At 49.1% G+C, this 20,327-nt stretch overlaps 1 protein-coding gene across 6 annotated transcripts in view; it reads left to right on the plus strand.

Moving 5' to 3' along the window:
- The window catches only part of NIPBL (NIPBL cohesin loading factor), a 2,053,700-nt gene that overhangs the window by 536,731 nt on the left and 1,496,642 nt on the right, over positions 1-20,327 (plus strand). The gene's annotated exons all lie outside the window — the stretch shown is intronic.

Raw genomic sequence — 20,327 nt, forward strand, 5'->3', positions numbered from 1 at the left:
GCTACTGTCTAGAGACCGTCCAGGTGTGGGTAGGCTAACATACACAGCTCCATCTGAGCGCCACGCAGGCCGGTGTTCACAATTCTAGGTGTGGCACATGATCGCATTCACGTTTTTTCTGGGCGCGGGCATGTTATCCTTCAATCAATCCTATCAAGATGTGATGCAGGCCAACGTCTATCTAGATACGTCTGCCGGTCTGAATATGTTCGTCCGGTACGTATGAGTGGGAGAGTCGCTTGGGGCTTTCGTCTGGGTCTAGGTAGGTGGTCAGTCTCTGCAGCCTTCCTTTGTGGCTATTTTCCATGATGTCTTATGCTCTGTCGGATGGTTTGTTATTTGGTTCGAGTGTTTGTCCGATATGAGAGTGGTCGAGGTTGGATTTATTTCCGTCATTGTTTTGTCTGGGAATTCTGCGTCTCCGTTGTGGTTACGCTTTGAAGAGCCATGATTTGAGGAGTTTCCTGAATGCTAGGTGGTTTGTGATATTCCGTATATTCTTAGGTAGGTCATTCCAGGTTTTGGGTGCCTGGTGAGAGCAGGTCGATTCTCCGAGTTTTTTTCTGTTGTAGGGTTTTGGTTCCAGGCGTATGTCGGTGCTTGATCTTAGTGTTCTTGTCGGTTGGTGTAGGCGTAGTTTGTCACTTAGGAATTCTGCGCCTTGTTTGTGTATTGCTCTGTGCGTGATGCACATGGCCTTGAACTTTATTCGTTGTTTCAGTGTTAGCCAGTGTAGTGATTTTAGCGCGGGTGTGATCTCTTCTGGGTATGCGTTGTAGTTTTTTTAGAAGTCGTTCGGGCATGCCCAGGTATAGGCTATTGGCATAGTCTACTCTGGACATGATCAGAGCGATGATGGGAAGTGTTTTGTTGGCGAATGTCAGGAACGGTAGGATCCTTTTTGCTGCTCGCAGGAGGAAGAAACATTTCTTGATTAGCGAGTTTACTTGTGGCTCCTAGGTTTTTTACAGTTGATGGTTCTGGTGTGGTGCCGAGCTCTCTTGGCCAGGGGATGTAGTTGATGTCTCCTCCCTTTTTTGAAACAATCATCATCTCTGTTTTGTCCGGGTTGATTTTGAGATGGTTGAGGTTCATCCAGTTGAACATGTCGCAAAGGCAATTCTCTAGTGTGGTGTTTCCTTCCCGGGTGTCTTGTATGTTGAAGATTATTTGAGTATCGTCGGCGTAGTTGTAGCATGTGAGGCTGTGTTTTTTGATGAGTTTGATTACTAGATACATGTAGATGTTGAATAGAAGCAGGGAGAAGGATGATCCTTGTGGTACTCCGCACGTGGCGACTCTGGGTTTGGATTTACAAGGTTTCATCCATATTGGTTCTGTTTGTTAGGAAGGAGTTGATCCATAGTAGGGCAGTGTCTGTCATCCCTAGTCCTTCTAATCTCTTTGAGGATGGCGTGGTTGACAGTGTCGAAGGCTGCAGACAGATCAAGGAGAATCAGGGCGGTGCTGTTGTCTGAGTCTGCGTTTGTTTTTAGGTCATCCCATATTGAGAGGAGAGCCGATGCTGTTCCTCTCATGGGTCTGAAGCCAACCTGTGCCTGGTCTAGTAGGCAATGCTCTTCTATAAATTCTTGGGTTATTAGGTAGACGTACGTTTCTAGTAGTTTGGCTATGTAGGGTATGTTGGAGATGGGTCTGTAGTTAGATAAATCCACTACATTTCCTGTTGTGTCTTTGAGTAGCGGCTTGATGTAAGCCGATTTAAAGGCCTCTGGTACTTTACCTGTTGAGATTGAGAGGTGGAGGAGGTTTCTGTGGTATTCCATGGGGGTTCCTTGTTTGAGAATTGTTTTGTATATGTCCGGGGGGCAAGGGTCTTCGGGAGAGCCCGACTTGTTGCTTTGGTTTACCAGTTTGACGAAAGCCTCAACTGATATTTCTGGGAAGTTTCGTAGCTTGTTTGCGTGTTCCTCGTCTGTCTCAGTGTGGTTTGAGCTGTGAATGCTTGGTCTGTTTTGTACAGTGTGTTGGATGGAGGTTATTTTGTTTTTGAAGTGGTCTCCGAGGTCCTCGCAAAGTTTTGTCGATGGTATTGGCGTGTTGTTGCAGACAGGTGGGTTTTTTATTTCGTTTATGATTTTGAATAGTTCTTTTTGGGCGTTTGGTGCTCTGAAGATTCAGTTGTCGTAATGTTTCTTCTTGGCTTTTTGTATTTCCTTTTTATATGTGCGGATCTGTTGTAAGAATTTCAGTTTGTTTGCAGTGGTGGTGGTGTTCCTCCATTCACATTCTAGTTTTCGGTTTTTCTTTTTCATGGTTTTGAGTAGTGTGGTGAACCATTTCGCTGTGGTTTTCTTGCGTGATGGGGTGAAGGGCTTTTCTTTGGCGATGTCGTCAAGGGTTGTTGCGATCCAGGTATGAAGTAGGGCAACTTTTTTGTCTAGGTCTGCTTCTTCCACGGTTGATGCTTGTGGTTTGCTGAGTTCTAGGAGCTCGGTTAGGTTGGAGTTTTTTAATGGTTCTCCAATTACTTTTCATCATGGGTTGCTTTTCTTGTTGCTTTTTTGTCAGAGTGGTCGTTGTGATTATGAACAGGATAATGAGGTGATCGCTCCAAAGTATTTGAATTGGGGGTGCCGTGGTGACGAGATCCTTGTTGGCGAAGATTGCGTCAAGTGTATGCCCTGCTGAGCGGTTTGCTCCTTTGACTAGTTGTTGTAGGTTCATGGCTGCTAGTTGGGCGGTTAAGGATTTTTGTGTGGTTGTGGTTTCTTCGTCGAACTAGACGTTGAAATCTCCGAGGATGATCAGATGATTGTACTTGATGGCTAGGGTGCTGATTGCTTCTGTGAAAGCGTGTCCGAAAGTCGCATCGTAGGTTGGTGGTCTGTATATCATTATGAATTTCAGGTGGGTTTTGTGGTTTACTGAAAGTCGTAGTATTAAGGATTTGCATTTATCGATGTTTAGTGCATCTTCCATTTTGATGGCCAGTTGTTCCTTGTGGATGATCGCTAGGCCCCCCCCCCTTTTGGATTTTCTGTTTGTTCGGATGCATTTGAAGTCTTCAGGCAGTTGTTGAGGGTGATCTTGTAGTTGTCATTTAGCCATGTTTCGGTTACAAATAGGATGTCTATGCCTCCTTCTGACAGGAGGTCCTATATTTCCGTTGAGTGTTTGGACATTACCTTGCGTTTATTAGATTACAGGGGATTCTCTGGGTGAGATTTTGTTTTGAGGTTATTTGTTGCTCGAGTTTGTAATTGTCTGTTCGTGGAGTTTCTGCAATGATGTCAGTAGGATGAAGAACGGCGATAGCTGCTTCTTCATTGAAGCGGTCTAGTAAGTTGATAATGGGGCTGATTAGTCTTGGTGTTTCTACTGTGATGCTACTCGGATGATCAGCGGTAGTTTCTTCATTGGGTCCCATTGTTGGGTGGGAGGTGGCGTTGTTGGTACTTCGCCGTATTGTGCGGGATGTAGTGGAAATCGATGTTGCCCCTCTGTTCTTGTAATCTAAGGGGTAATGGGGTCAGAGCCCACCCACTCTTGTTGAGTGCCCTCGTCTTTTTCCCGCATGTATCAGGAAATTTTTTGCATGTTTCGAGGTTTCCATGTGGGGGTGTCGGTGTACGGTGGTTGTTCCGAGGTAAGCTGTGAGGTATAAGGATTTTTTTCTTGTGGGTTTTGTTCCGGTTGTGGCTGTTTTAGGCGTGTTTTCTTCCAATGGTGCTGTTTCTAGTGGGCTCTGTGTTGTGTCTTTGCGTCTCTTGTTGCACGATCTTCTTTCTCGGTGTCCTTTTCTGGTGCGGGCCATTTTCCATTCTAGGTGCAGGTGTGGTTTGCTGGTTGGTCCTTTATGCTGTGCTGTGCGGTCGCAGTGACCTTGGTTTTCCTTCTCTGGAAACGTTGCGGTGTTCTCTGGCTTCAGTGTTGGTTTCTGTCGGTGGGTAGGATATGTTTCCTAAGGGTACACTGTCGGTGGGGGTGGGGGGAGGTTAGGGTGTTAATGGTCTGCTGGTATGGGATTTAGTTGGGTTAGGTAGTGGTGGGTTTCCGGGATTGGTAGAGTACTGAACTAAGCGTGGTTAGATTATTCGAGAGCTCTGTATAGTGGGTGAGAGTCATGTCAGTGCAATCTAAACATCACACACTACCGTTCGGAGACAAGGCCACTGCTAAGTTTGAGAGACCTGCACAGTGGGGAGAGACGTCCACCAGTGCAATCTAAACACCACACAGTGCAGTTTGGAGACGGAGCCCTTGTTAAGCTTTGAGAGACCCGCGCAGTGGGAGAGGCCTATCGGTGCAATCTGGACATCCTACACGGTAATTTGGGGAGAGAGCCCCTGCTAAATTTGAGAGACCTGTATAGTGGGAGAGAGGCCTATCAGAGCAACCTAAACATCATACAATGCAATTAGGAGATAGGACCCCTGCTAAATATGAGAGATCCGCATAGTGGGAGAGAGGCCCATCAGTGCAATCTGAACATCGTATGATGCAGTTTGGGGACAGAGCCCCTGCCAGATTTGAGAGACCCGCTCGTGGGAGAGGGGGCCTATCAGTGCAACCTAATCATATAATGCAATTAGGAGACGGACCCCCTGCCAGATTTGAGAGGCCTGTACAGTGGGCGAGAGGCTTGTCAGTGCAATCTGAACCTCATACAATGCAGTTTGGGGACGGAGCCCCTGCTAGATTTGAGAGACCTGTATAGTGGGAGAGAGGCCGATCGGTGTAAACTAAACATCATACAATGCAATTAGGGGACAGAACCCCTGCTAAGTTTGAGACCTGTATAGTGTGAGAGAGGCCTATCAGTGCAAATTAAACTTTATACAATGCAATTGGGAGACAGAACCCCTGCTAAGTTTGGGGGATCTGTATAGTGGGCGAGAGGCCTATCTGTGCAATCTAGACCTCATATAATGCAATCATTTTTATGCTTTGGGTTTGGTAAGTGGCTCGGAGTCTGGGGTAGAGTAGTTGCTCCAATCCTGACCCAGGCCACTCCTACCTTACAGGTCCTTGTAGTTGCTGGTTGACGGCTGGCCGCTGGCTTCCCCTGCGGACACCTGCTGACACCTCCTGGAGCCGCCTCTGTTGGAGCCGCCCTTGGCCTTGGGGCCCTTAGCCGCTTCTCTAGTCCATGTCGAAATAGGAGCTTCAGCACCTCAGCAGGGCTTCACCACGCAAACCAACGGGCCAGGAGTTTCAGCAAGTGTCTCTTCCAGTTTCTTTCTCGGGTTCCTTCTTCCAGTGGTCGACTCTGCCTTCCTTGCCAAATACCTTGCCTTTTATGCACGTCGTTCCCATTCATTCGCAGCCTAGCTGTCACTCTCACAGCAGGGTGGCTGTCCTCCAATGACAGCCATTTGGCCAGTCACCTTTGGGTGCATCCCTGTAACCAAGGAGACTAAGCACAGGGTGTTTCGGGCGCCTCCCTGGCTTCCTGTCCTGCCATACACGCTGGAGCCAGAGGCAGGCTTCACTAGTGAATCCTGCCAAAGACCAATCGAACAAAGGGTTCGAACCTGGTTTGGCACGCAGAGTAAATCTCAAGAAGGACCTTTTTAACAAGAAATGGTGAAAAAAGACGACTGGGGCCATCAGGTGCAATACTGCAGCTGAGAAATCAGTCTACGGTAAAAACACACAGTAGTAGGAAAAAATAAACCACTGCCACCAGCCATTAATTGTAGAAATGGTAACATACACGTTACATGAGAAGATAGACAAAGGGGATACTAAGTAACCCCTCCAGCACCCTATTGTAAGAGTGTGTGCTGGGTCTATAAAGATACAAATGCAAGTAAAGTCAATTTCACTTCACTACTCTTGGCCACAATCGTTTATCCAAGACAGGATATTTAAACCTTAGCAGCAATCCAAAGGATTTCTGTGTCACTGCATTGAGGGAGCTCTGTGCCAGAGTGGTGGAAAAGGGTCTCCCTCTCTTCAGTATAAAAATTCAAAGTCCTAAAGTCCAGCAAATGAAATGGGGGAAGGGGGGAGGGTATCTAAGGCAGTAGGGAATTAGCACATTTCTGTGAATTCTCCCTAACAGTTTTGTTATTACATAGGTTTTGGTTATGCACCACTGGCCATGGCCAGTGGGCACGGCCTGTTGTAGACCAATAGCCATGGCCTTTCGCCAATGCCGGAGGTCATAGTTTTTGGCCGTGCCCACTGTCATTTTTAAAACACAAACGAATAGCAAGTGGAAACGGCATTTGGTCTTGTCCACTGTATATTTTAGATCTCTACCAGATCACTAGCCTGGCCTTCAGCCACTGTCATTTTAAAACACTTCCAGACCAATAGTCCTGGCCTTTGGCAATGGCCAGTGGTGACGCCTTCTGCCGGGCTCACACTATATTTTTGACGTCTTCTGCTTCGGATTCCTTGTTCCAGTGGTCGACTGTAGTCCAAAAATCCTCGCCTTTTATCCCAGAACCATCCCTCTACTCCATGGATATGTCACTCACCTGTGGGTAGGCTGTCCTCTAGATCAGCCAGCTGCCCAGATAGAACTGGTTTCAGTCGGGCAACTTACAAAGGACAGTGACATTTCAGGCTCCTCGCTCACTTCCTGCCTTCCCAGGCACACTGGAGCCTGGGCAGGCTTCAGGGCACCGCTAAAGGCAAAACTCACAAAGGACTCAAATCTATTCTAAAGGATAAAAGAAAATCCCAGAAGGAACTGACAAAAGATAAGTCGAAAAAAGAAGACCGGGCCATTGTGGCGAAATGGTCATCCATGGGTGCTGCTGTACTGCAGTTGCCAAATCGACCTGCTAGTAACCTGTACAAAAGTAGTAAAAAGAAACCACTGCCACCAGGAATTTCAATAAGTCAGTGTAACAAAAATTTCTTTGAAGTGGAAGATGGAGTTACGATGCAACTCCCAGTACTCTACATAAGGTGGTGTGTGCTGGACCCACCAAAAGAAGGGTAAGTAAGAAGCAAAAACTACCTTTAAAACTCTTGGTAACTGTAGTTCTCAAAAGAGAATCTATTTAAACATCACAGCGAAGTCCAAGGGTCTACTCAGTGACGCTGCACAGAGGATGCTGTGGGTCACTAAAATAAAAAAAGATGCCTGTATTTACATATGGAGGTTATCAAACTCCCTGAATCAGTGAGAAATACAAATCCCAGTCAGAGGAATAGATTGAGTGGCACAAAGTTCCACTCACTCAGTTTAAAATCAAAAACATCCAGAATCCAGCAAAAGTGTTGGGGGTCTCTGAGGTTAAAGGGAATTAGCACAGATACTCAAACGTCTGCCTAGCAACTATAGGCCAGCGATCGCCTTCCTACAATCTATATATTATATTACATATACATACTTGTTAGTAATTTCATATGAAAGAATATTTTCACTCTTATCCTGTTTAGAGGATGCATATTATAAGGAAACTTTGTGGGATAGCGATATTACTTTATGGTGAAATCCAGAAGTGAATCAAATTCTGTGCATTTTATCATAGTATTTACTCTGCAACCATTTTGGCATCTATACCTTTAGCAAAGATTTCTGGTTAATGGTAACCTGGTCTATCTGGTGGTAATGAAACCACTGAAGCAAAGCATGGGCGCAGTTCCCTGAAGGTCAATGGAATTCAAAAATGTTGGTCCCCCTCATTCTCCAGCATTGGATCTTTCATGGATTCACATGCTTAGAATATTCCCCGTTGTCAGACTGGGAACCCTCTGTACATTTATAAAGCTGTTTTCCCTAGGAAAAATGTCGACACTTTTGTGTCCCATCTACATCGTTTTGGACTGCTTACGCATGCCCCAATAGGACATAGCGGTATAAATGCCCCGCCCCCGCGGCTCCCTTCAGATTTCAACCGTCTTCCAAAGTAGTGGGATAACCTCGCGTCATCTACTATTTTTGCTGGGTTGTTTCGTCGTTTTTCCTAATGTCTGGAAAAGCCCTTTTCCGCCCTTGTGCTACATGCGGGCTAAAGAAAGTGTATGAAGGGGATGGCCATATGGACTGTATATATTGTCTCCACCCTCACCATTTGGCAGACAATTGTGACATCTGTAAGGGCTTCTCCCAGAAGACTCTTAAAGACCGGAGTCAGCGGTTGGTGGCTTGGTTAAATGACGGAGAGGGTGCGTACCATCCTCCCCCTTCGGAGGTAGGCTCCACGCATAGCTTGTCCTCGACAACAAAATCCTTAGGGGCCCCCCGCCGTACAGCATCGGCTGAACCCCCGGTGAAGAAAGCGCGTCCTGCGGAGAAAGGTTCTTCGAAAAAGCATTCCACGAGAGAAGCTTCGCTAAAAGCGAAAACCTCGTCGTTGTCCTCCTCATCTAAGAAGGAGCGAAAAGAAAAGTCAAGATCCTCCTCAGGTGATCATCATAGATCATCCTCGAGTCGAGATTCGGAGAAACGCAGGTCAAGTTCAAAAAAGGCGGGAACGCCTCGAGGATCTGCGCAGATACCACCGTTGTCAACGGGAGGGCGATCGTCGACGCCCTCGCTACCAGTGACGCAGATGGTTTCTTCAGGTGTTCCACCGCAGGTGATGGCATCGGCGACAGTGCAAAATTTAGCCTTGTTGATGGAGACTCTGCAGGAGGCCTGGCAACCTGAAGTATACGACCCGGTTTTGACAGTGTGAGCGGGTGGCTGGACCTGCAGAACTTGGGTTGCAAGGGGTTAGCAGACTGACTCTTTCGAGCGGGACAAATATCCCGATTACAACCCCGTTGCTAAACCCTCAGACTGTTTTATCTCTGGAAGTTCTATCTACATTGCAGACCTTGTTAAAGAAATTGCATGAGAAGTTACCTCAGGTGGCCGCTCCGACGACACCGGACATCGGCGAGCCAGGTCCTTCCCATCGACCAGCTTCGACGGTGTCGACGGCGATGCCGGCCCGTGAAGACCTTACATGTGCACGACCGGAGGAAAGAGCTGCTGCACTCCAAATCGAACAGAGGGTCCATATCGGATATATCGTTATCCCCCTCTAGGGACCCAACCTGGGAGTCAGAAGCGGAGTTAGAAACTCCAAGAAGCCCACCCCAACCGTCACCTCCGGACGACATTGGTTCTTTCCATGCCATGATGAGTAAGGTTTGTACCGAATTCGGAATGGGCCAAGAGGAGAAAAGACTGTTTTCTGTTCGACCATATGGAGAAGAGGAGGGGGTTGGTGTTCTCAGTCCCCATCCTAGATCATGTATGGCAAGAAGGACTACAGACGATGCGCCTTCCCTTCTCGGAGCCCGCAATAAAAGGTAGACTGGAGAAGAAATGTAAGGCTCCTGAGTCGATTCCCAAATGTTTGTCCTCTCAACCAACCCCAGAGTCGGTGGTATCAGCGGCTGCGGCGAGAAAGGCAAGGTCTTGGCACAAATGCACGACTCCTCCGGAGAACGAGGCCAGGAGACAAGATGCCTTTGGCAAGAAGGTGTGGGTGCAACAACAGTGAAGGCGGCCAACTCTCTGGCTATTATGGCCAGGTATGATAGAGAGATGTGGCACCAGTTGGCACCCATACTAGAACATCTCCCAGACGAACTCAGAAAGGCGGCAATGTTACTCGTCCGAGAGAGGGAAGAGGCCTCTAATCATTCTATAAAGATCGCTGTGGACCTGGCAGAAACAGGTTTTAAGCAAGTTAACAGGGTGGTTCTACGGAGACAGGCATGGCTTAAATGCACCAACTTTCGACCTGAAGTGCAATATAAGGTGTTGGATATGCCTTTTGAGGGAGACCTTCTTTTCGGCGAAAAGGTGGACGAAGCCTTGAAGAGCATGAAGGAGGACTGACACGGCGCGTTCTCTGGGTGCCCTCCAGAGTGGAAGACATTTTCATTCATTTTGCCCCTTTAGAGGAGCGTCAGGAAACTCCCAGTTCTTGTCATCAAGGGACCGTGCTTTCAGTAGACCGACGTACTCCTCCCAGGGCTACAGGCGGGCTTCTCAGACCGCGAAAAGACGTCGATACTATCAAGCCTCTAGGAAGAGGGGAGGTTACTCCTCGTCGTCGAAAGAAAAACAATCTAAAGACCAGCAATGACGGGCGTCGGAACGTCCTGGGGCAGGGTGTTGCATTGTGTCGACGAATGGGAACAGATGACCACGGACCGGTGGGTATTGGACACTGTAAAGTTTGGTCATTCCTTACAATTCAAAAGCAAGCCCCCGCACATTCCACCAGTGTTTTCGGGTCAACCCCATCTGAGCGTGTTAAAACAAGAGGTAGTACTTATGCTAAAAAAAGGGGCTATAGAATTGGTACCTGTGTCGCAGAGGGGTCAAGGTGTGTTCCCGATACTTTGTGGTGAAGAAGCCCAACGGAAAATGGCGTCCCATTCTCGACCTTCGAGACCTCAACAAAATGTTAAAAACTCTAAAATTCAAAATGCTCACACTTCAGGAAGTGATCCGATCCATTCAACAAGGGGATTTTCTGGCGTTACTACACCTCCAAGAAGCGTACTTTCACATACCAATTCGTCGACGACACAAAGTTCCTAAGGTTTATGGTCGGGCGGACGCACTACCAGTTCAGTGCTCCCTTTTGGACTAAAATCCTCTCCCAGGGCGTTCACAAAATGCCTAGCTCTGGTTGCAGCATGGTTGAGAAAACAGGAGCATCATGTTTACCCGTATCAGGACGACTGGTTGGTGAGGGGATCGTCCCCTATGAGAACTCAAGCAAGTGTACAGGCCACCATGCAGCTTTTGCGATGACTACGATTTGCAGTAAACTTCGAGAAGTCCTCATTGACTCCGAGAAGCTTAGTGTTCTTGGGCGCGCAGTTCGAAACTGTCAGGATTGGTAAAACCACCTGTGGAGAGGATCCACAGACTCAATCAGCTGGCAAGGCAATGCAAGGTCAACACCAAAGTGTCGGTAAGAAGATATGTCGATACTGGTGCCATGGCGTCGTGCATCCCTTTGGTGAACAACTGCCGCCTTTTCATGAGGCCAATTCAAGAATTCCTAGCGGACCAGTGGACCCAGAGCCAAGGACTTTGGTCGGACAAACTGACCGTCGACGACAAGCTCCTGCGAGAACCTATCCAGGGGGGTACCCTTGCAAGAACCGGAGCTCCACATAACCATAGTGACGGACACGTCACTGACTGGATGGGGGGAACATTTGGGCGCTCTCCAAACGCGAGGTCGGTGGTCGTCTGAGGAGTCGCTCCTACATATCAATGTACTGGAGTTGAGGGCAGTGCGTTGGGCCCTAAAAGCTTTTCTACCACACATAAAAGGGTCAGTGGTGAGAATATTGACGGATAATACGACAACAAGGTTTTATTTGAGAAAACAAGGAGGTTCTCGCTCCAGAACCCTTTCCACTGAGGCTCAGAAGGTATGGCAGTGGGCTCTGCAACAAAATATAACCATTGTAGCCCACCATCTTCCGGGAGTAAAGAACGGACAAGTGGATTCCCTCAGCAGGGAAATGGACCAGGTACACGAATGAGAACTGGACGATCTTCAGTTGTTGATTTTCAGAAAGTGAGGACAGCCTTCTCTGGATCTCTTTGCAACAAGGGAGAACAAAAAATGCGTACAGTATGACAGCAGGTGGCCGGAGATCGATTCGCTGGGGGAAGCATTCTCCTTCCCTTGGACGGACAAGTTTCTGTATGCCTCCCCCCCCCCCCGTTTCCTCTCATACGGAGGACCCTGCATTGGATTCACAGATACAGATGTCGAGTGATCTTGGTGGCTCCTTATTGGCCGAGACAGGCGTGGTTCTCCGACCTGCTACAGCTTTCAAGAGCGCTGCTGGTAACATTTCAGAAAGTCCCGAACTTCCTGTCCCAGGACAAGGAAACAGTGTGGCACCACGACCCGGACAGTCTCAACCTCACAGCTTGGCTCCTGACTTCTCGGAGTTTGGTACCCTGAGTATTTCATTGGATTGCCATCGAATCCTGCAAGCTGCACGAGCTCCGTCCACGAACATTTTGTATGCATGCAAGTGGAGGAGATTCTGTGTGTGGTGTCAAAATCAGCCGGGATTGCAGCTCCTGAATATAACTCCGGAACAGCTTCTACCATATTTGCTGCATTTAGCACAGAGTGGGTTATCCTTTTCATCGATAAAAGTACACCTAACAGCCATTTCAAGGTTCACGCGGAGATGACAGTCGTCGCCGTTGTTTAGTGATAGACTGATAAGCACTTCATGAAAAGTTTATTCCGTACATTTCCACCGATTAAACGCTTCCCTCTGACCTGGAGACTTAACTTAGTGTTGGCTGGGCTAATTAAAGCCCCCTTTGTACCGATGGCTTCCTCGTCTATGAAGTTCTTATTGTGGAAGTTGGCTTTTCTGGTAGCTATCACTTCAGCACGACGGCTCTCAGAGATACAAGCATTGGTCAGAAAATCCGCCATACTTGAGGTTCTTTAAGGACAAAGTGGTGCTGGGAACAAACCCTCATTTTATTCTGAAAGTTCCTACTATTTATCATAAGCATTCATCAATTGTTCTACCTACCTTTTTCGCGACTCCTTCATCGGTTGCGGAAAAAGCCCTCCATACTTTGGACGTGAAAAGCGCTCTAAAGTTTTATCTTCATCGGACTCAGCAATTCAGGACTACGCAACAACTGTTTGTGGCTTATGGTCCGTCGACGAGAGGAAAGGCAATCTCAAAACAAGGACTAGCTCGATGGGTCTCGTCGACGATTGCTTTTTGTCACTCCAAGGCGGGGAAACCGCTTGAAGGACGTCCGAGAGCTCATTCCACGAGACCAACTTCGTCTTCGGTGGCTTTGTGGGCCTGAATTCCGCTGGCAGACATTTGTCAAGCGGCGTCCTGGTCGGTGCCACATACATTTACCCGCCATTATTGCCTCGAACGGCAGCATGCAGACGATGTACAGATGGGACGAGCAGTCTTGCGGCATCTGTTTCAATGAGGTAAGCCCTATTCAGGGAAATTACCTTATTCTATATATATATCTTAATGTTTATTGTTTTTAAACCAACCTGTAACCGCTGTTTTAAAAAAAGTGTGCTTAGGATGGTATTGGAGTACATTCACACCGTCATATCAGGATTACTGCTATACAATCTATTCTAAGCATGTGAATCCATGAAAGATCCAATGCTGGAGAAGGGAATAGTTTCTTACCTGTAACTCCATTTCTCCAGCATTGGTATCTTTCATGGATTCACATGCGCCCGCCGGCCTTCCCTGAATGCAATATATGTGTGTGTGTATATATATATATATATATACATACCCCGTTCTACTTTGGAGGGGTTAAAATCTGAAGGGGGCCGCGGGGGCGAGGCATTTATCCCGCTACGTCCTATTGGGGCATGTGTAAAGCAGTCCAAAACGACGTAGATAGGACACAACTGTTGAAATTTTTCCTAGGGAAAACGGCTTTATAAATGTACCGAGCGTCCCCAGTCTGACGACGGGGAATATTCTAAACATGTGAATCCATGAAAGATACCAATGCTGGAGAAATCGAGTTACAGGTAAGAAACTATTCCCTTACTATACAGTCAAGCTAAACGCCTCTCTGACATGGTACCATAAGACCACACTAACCTAGTGCCATTGCTAATACTGTATCCTGGCGGTTATGTTAATACAGAAAGCGTATAACGGTTCCTGGAAATTCTTGTATAATAGGCTCAGTGATCATTATCATAGCCTCCCAATATTAGGTTTCCAAAAATCCTGAACTGAGTCTTCACCATTGTACACCTCCCTAACCAGCCTAGTTTGATTCAAGTAGAAAATGTTTAGCATTTTGCACCTCAAACTGACACATCTGTAATCTACTCATGCAACAAATATACTACCAGAGGCTATGCAGGTGGCTGTGTCTCGCCTCAACATTGCTAAAATTGACTGTTACAAACCCAAACATTAAGATGATCATACTATAATAGTTAACCCAGAGCTACTTAGTAACAAGTTATCATACAACCAAATCCTCCAAAGGTGACCTCCTGTCGCTGTCTTTAACAGTGCAACACCTATGCTAATCGGGCAGCATTGCTTTGCATGTCCAAGCAAAGTGCAATATATTCCGATTCCGTTTCTGGAGCTCTGGTTGCTGTGCTTTCTCGCTCCTTGTGTCTTGGTCTGTCTAGCTTGTTGTGTCGCTTGTCAGTTTTTGCATAGTATTATACAACACACTTGGCAGATCTGCTTGGCTCAAAACTGTTGTAGTTAACCATGCTGGCTGTAGTTTTGCGTTAACCCCTTAAGTGCCAAGGACGAGTATGCTTGTCCTTTTTTGCATAGACTTGAATAATAGCCTGGCAGTTAAGTATTAGTGTGATTAGGGTGGCAATGGCTGTGAACTTTTTTGACTTCATCCTATAATAATTTTCTAAATCAATGTTGTGCATACCAACATGGAGCTAGTTCACTGGGTGTAATGGGAATATATTATATAGACGACTTCCTATTGAAGTAGCCAAAATAAATACGTTTTGTATAAACCACATTTTAGAGGTTCTCTCTAATTCCTGAAAATGTAAAGCATGTGACCAGTAAACATCAAACTTTGAACAGAAGTGATATTCTTAACAAATGCATGGATCCACATCTCATTCCTTCATAGTTTAACTTCTATATAGTATCCAGTAATCTTAGTAATTTCCTTAAATCGTGTATTTATTTTACATATGTATGTGCCATTTGAAAAGTATCTTTTGCCCAGATAAGATTTAGAAGTGTATTTTACTGCCTATTTTTTACATTTGGGAATAAAATGTTTTTTTTAGGGAATACAACAATAAGACCCATTCCAAATGGGAGAATTGTATAAGCTAGTAAACCCAAACATGTTTTTGTAATAGTTCTTCGAGGGGATTGGGTCCTCCCGACATATTCCATTTCTGTGACAGGTAATGTCCACAGCTGTGCTGCTTCTGAAAGTTTTCTGCGTCCTGCGACGATGCGCTGTCCCCGAGGACCTCCTCGAACAGCCGACGTCACCCGATGTGATAAGTAGGATGCACGACGCCTGTAGCCTCAGTTACGTTTTTTCTGCGAACGTGTTCGCTTCGTGAATCTCGGTATGCCTCGACTCTTTGGAGTTTGTTGTATTCTTCTCGGTTCTTTGAACCTGTTCGGTTTTTGTGAAAACCTGTACGTGACGATGTCTACCTCGTCTTCAACCCTGTGCCCGGGCTTCAAGAAATGCGGGGACTGTGGGTCCAAGATGTCAGTAACGGACTCGCACGACGCCTGCCTCTGGTTCCTCGGGCAGGCCCACGAGATGGACGACTGTGTCGACTGCCAGTCGCTCACGGCCAAGGCCTTGCGGAAGCGCAAGAAGTTGTCAGTAGGTAGGGTGTCTAAGCCCAGGAAGTCGAGGTCTGCGGGGCTTTCGACGGATGATTCGAGAGGCGACTCGAGTGGGTCTCCTTCCAGGAGTCGGTTCTCGCCACTCCTCTGCCTCTGAGGCATTCCCGGAAGCGCCGGCATCGGTCGCCTTCCCCGTCCTCTTCCGAGGACTCCGCCCGTCGGCGAGTCGCTTATCCCACCATGCAAGCGACACCGGAGGAATGGGCTTCCTTCGGGAAGAAGATGTTGGCGATTCTTGAATCGCAGGGCACTGGTCCGTCCGCGCCTCCGAGTGGGGTCTGTCGTGATCGGTCGTGATCGGTCGAGAGACACCACTCGCACGCCTTCGGGCTCGGGTGGTCGGCACGGTTCGCGGGAGAGGTCTCGCTCGGACAAGGGTAACCGTTCTCGCCATGCCCGTTCCTCGCCGCGCTCGAGACCGCGTGATCCTGTGGCGCCGAGGCCGTCGACAACCTCTCTCGAGGCTCCGCTTTCGTGGGGGTCGTCGACAGCGTCGGCGCATAGGTCGTCGAAGGACACGCTCGGAGCCCTGGCTTCGAGGCCTGTGTTGACGCCGCCGGAGCTGGAGGCGCTGCGGCTCACGTCAATGCCGATTTGCCTGATGCCGATTCTCTCGACACCGACTCGTTCGGCGCCCTCGGCGCCTTTCGAGGCGGTGGTGTCGGAGGGGCCCCGTGGCGCGGGGGTAGCCCCTAGAAGGGCTCTGGCTAAGGTCGGGCATAGCTTTGGTCCCCAGGTGTCTTCCTCTCACCGCCTGGAGTACATTTCAGAGGGTGATGAGGGCTCTTATGAGGGCTTGGTTCCGGTTACGGTGCCTGATGAGCTTCTCTTGGGCCATAGCCAATTTGATGACCTGAGGCAGTCACTGCATGATGCCAGTGGACTGGACACCTCTCCGAAGGTGGAGTTTTGTCAGCCGGAGCCTGGCACTCATGCCAATTCTTCGTACCGGCGCCTTATGTCTCGGGTCACCCGAGTACTTGGCATGGTCGGCTCCACCAGGGGAGTTTGTTCAGGTTGATCTCACGGACATCCTTGATCTTGGTCCCCCCACTGACCCGGTACTGCCGTTTCATATTGCTCTGCAGAGAAGGGTGGCGGCGGCTTGGACTGGTCCGGCGAGTCTCCTGGCAGTGGGCAAGTCTTTGTCGCGAAAATACCGTCCAGCCAGTAGCGACCCCTGCTACTTGTCCAGGCACCCCACTCCGGAGAGTTTGGTGGTGCAGGCGGCTATGGCCCTGGCAAAGCAGGCGTTGTATCCTACCATCCCTCCGGATAGGGACGACAAACGTTTTGATGGCTGGGCGAAGAAAGTGTTTTCTTCAGGGGGTATGGCGCTTCAGGCGGCCAACTCCATATGTGCCTTGTCTCGTTTCACACACACTCTGTGGAACTGTTTTGCATTAGCGGCTGAACATATTCCCGAAGGGGACAAACGGGATGGTTTCCTTGCTATGGTTCAGGATGGCAAGGATGCCATGTGTGAGGCCGTTCAGTAGGGTTTGGAACTGGCAGATTGTCAGCCGGTCCATGGCGGTGAGCACCGTAATACGCAGGTTTGCGTGGTTGCAGGAGTCAGGGTTTGCTCCTGATGTGCAGTCCCGGCTCCTCAACATGCCCTTTGACGGTGAACATCTTTTTGGCAGCAAGGCTGACGAGAGCCTTGAGAGGTTGCAGACCTCCAAAGCTGCAGCAAAGTCGTTGGGCGCTGCAGTTCGACAACCTCCGCCTTCTCGTCCTAGGGGACAACAATGGAGGGGTGTTTCCTTTCGCTATTACTCGTCCTTCAGTAAAGCGAGAGGAGCTGTCAGTCAGAGGCCACCATAAGAGTGCCAGAGGTGGAAAACAGGGTACTCGAGGTGCCAAGGCCGCCTGGGCAGTTGCCTCTTTGCCCTCAGGTAACACCGCAGCTGCTACCACTCAGTCATGAGGCCAGGTCCTATGGTTCGCCGTTTGGGGGAAGGCTGGCGCAGCATCTTGTAGAGTGACGTGCCATTACTTCTGATGTGTGGGTTCTGGAGATCATAACCCACGGCTACTGTCTTCCCTTTCAGCAGAGGCCTCGCGACAATCCACCTGGGAACCTCTCGTTGAAGAGTCCGGATCTGCTCCTTGCACAGGAAATTCAAGCCCTGCTGGAGAAAGGCGCCATAGAACTGGTGCCTGTAGCGGAGAGGAACAAGGGATGGTATTCCCCTTATTTTTTGATTTCGAACGGGGGGGATTGAGACCCATCATGGACTTGCGCGATTTGAACAAACTCCTCAGGAAGGACAAGTTCAAGATGGTTACGCTCTCTCGTCCTCCAGGCCCTTCAACTTCAGGACTGGTTGGTGTCTCTCGACCTCAAGGACGCTTAATTCCATGTGCCGATCCATCCCAAGAACAAGAAGTACCTGAGGTTCGCGGTTGGCGACTCGCACTTTCAGTTTTGGGTCCTGCCGTTTGGATTGACCTCCGTCCCGAGGGTTTTCACCAAGCTAATGGTGGTGGTGGCAGCGCATCTCAGGAAAGGGGGATTCACGTCTACCCCTACCTGGACGATTGGTTGATCAGGGGGAGCTCTCCCAAGCAAGTCCTGGATCATCTGTCCGTCACCTGCCACTCCCTTCACAGGCTCGACTTCTCCCTCAATTTAAAGAAGTCCCATTTGACGCCAACACAGCGGCTCCAGTACATCGGAGCAGTGCTCGACACATCCCTGGGGCTGTTTTCTCCTCCCCAGGTGAGGGCTCTTCACATTCAGCAGATGGTGCACAAGTTTCAACTTGCCCGGACTCTCCCAGCGTCCGAGTTCTTGAGACTGCTCGGCCTCATGGCAACCTGCATTCTTCTGGTGCCAGAGGCCAGGTTGCGGATGAGATCTTTGCAATGGGCACTCAAGCTCCAGTGGTCTCAGTCCTCCGGCAGGATGTCGGACCCTGTTCAGGTGCTGCCCTCGGTCGCCCAGGACCTTCTGTGGTGGGCTGTCGAAGGCAATCTGATGAAGGGGGCCCCATTTTGGCTGCCTTGGCCGGAGGTGACGATCTTGACGGACGCATCCCTCACGTGATGGGGAGCTCATGCCAACGAGTTGAGTCGGCGGTCGTTGGTCTCCGTCGAAGTCCAGACTCCATATCAATCTGTTGGAGCTGAGGGCCGTCAGGCTAGCCCTGAAGGCTTTTCTGCCGACTGTGCGAGGAAAGAGTGTCCTGATTCTAACGGACAACACGGTGGCCATGCACTACCTCGACAAAAAGGGGGGCAGAGTCACTTCCTCTATGCAGGGAGGCGATGCAGCTCGAGTTCTGGGCCATCTAGCAGGAAGTTTCGATCTCGGCTGCTCATCTGTCCGGAGGCGACAATGAGACGGCGGACGCTCTGAGCAGGCAGATCACGATCTCTCACAAGTGGGAGCTGGCTCAGGAGATCTTCGCCCTTTGGGGGACCCCTCAAGTGGATCTCTTCGCCTCCAGTGTCAATCAGAAGTGCGAAAGGTTCTGCTCGCGGGAAGTTCCTCCTAAAGGAGCCTTAGGAGACGCGTTTGTGGTGGAGTGGTCATTCCCACTGCTGGATGCGTTTCCTCCAGTCCCCGTCATCCCGCAAGTACTGCAGAGGTTACGGAGATTCGGTTTCCCGGATGATCCTCATTGCTCCGGCGTGGGCCCGGAGAACGTGGTACCCGGACCTTCTTGTCTTGTCCATCTGCCTTCCACGTCGTCTTCCCTAGCAAGACGATCTGCTCTCATGGGGGGGGGGGGGTCAGGTTCTCCATCCAGAGGTCAGATCCCTCACCCTTCACGCTTGGCTTCTGAAAGGTTGAGGTATAAGGATTGAGACCTCCCTGAAGATATGTTGGAGGTGTTGCTCTCGGCCAGGCGGCCGGCAACAAAGTCTCTGTACCGTTGCCGTAAGTTCTGCGACTGGTGTAGAGTTAAGAATGTGGATCCTTTTGTGAGTGTGACATTCCCATGGTTCTCTTTTTTGCTTTCCTTGGCCCACAGGGGCTTGCAAGTGGGGACCATTAAAGGTTACCTGGCAGCGTTGTCCATATTTAAGCACTCGTCTGAAGAATGTTCCTATTTTAAGATTCCTTTAATTTCTCAGTTTTTGAAAGGGCTCACTAATGTGTTCCCTCAGTCACCTTTTCTAGTGCCCGGTTGGGATTTGAACCTTGTTCTTAAGTTTCTTATGGGTGCACTGTTTGAGCCTTTGCATTCTTGCCCTTTGAGACTGTTAACTCTGAAAACTGTGTTTTTTGTTGCGGTTACTTCCGCTCGCAGGGTGAGTTACAGGCACTTTCAGTTAAGCCACCCTTCACTGTGTTTCATAAGGACAGGGTTGTCCTTCGATTTCGTCCTTCCTTTCTTCCGAAGGTGGTTTCGGAATTTCATTTGGGCCAGAAGGTTGTTCTTCCAGCGTTCTATCCTCCTCCACATCCTGGTAAGGAAGAGGAGAGGCTCCATAGGCTTGATCCTAGGGGAGCATTGAGCTTTTATATTTCGCACATGTCCCGGGTCAGAGTGGACGATCAACTTTTCATTGGTTACGCTGGAAAGCGTTTGGGACGAGCTGTGACGAAACAGACTTTGTCTTGTTGGATTATTTTAGCTATCTCCGAGTGTTACCGCTTGGCAGGTAAGGACCCTCCGGCAGGCTTGCGGGCCCATTCTACCAGGGGAGTGGCTATGTCTAATGCCCTGCAGAGGGGTGTTCCTATTCGTCACATCTGTGATGCAGCCACCTGGGCTTCAGTACATACTTTCGTACGTCACTACTCCCTCGATTCCATCCGAGGGCAGGATCTGGCCTTTGGCAAGGCAGTCCTTTATTCCGCAATTTGATTGGGCATGCTAAATTTGTGTTCTAAATTCTTTTCCCATCTCCTTGCTTGGTACTGCTTTGGGAGTCTGCCACAGATATGGAATACGTCAGAGGACCCAATCTCATCGAAGCACAAGTTACTCTCTTACCTGGTAACGTTGTTTCGATGGGATGGTCCGACGACTTATTCCTTATCGCTCCCGCCCTACCTTCCCCGC

The sequence above is a fragment of the Ambystoma mexicanum genome, chromosome 6p (assembly GCF_040938575.1).
Source record: "Ambystoma mexicanum isolate Mex_15411 chromosome 6p, UKY_AmexF1_1, whole genome shotgun sequence".
In the NCBI taxonomy this organism is placed as follows: Eukaryota; Metazoa; Chordata; class Amphibia; order Caudata; family Ambystomatidae; genus Ambystoma; species Ambystoma mexicanum.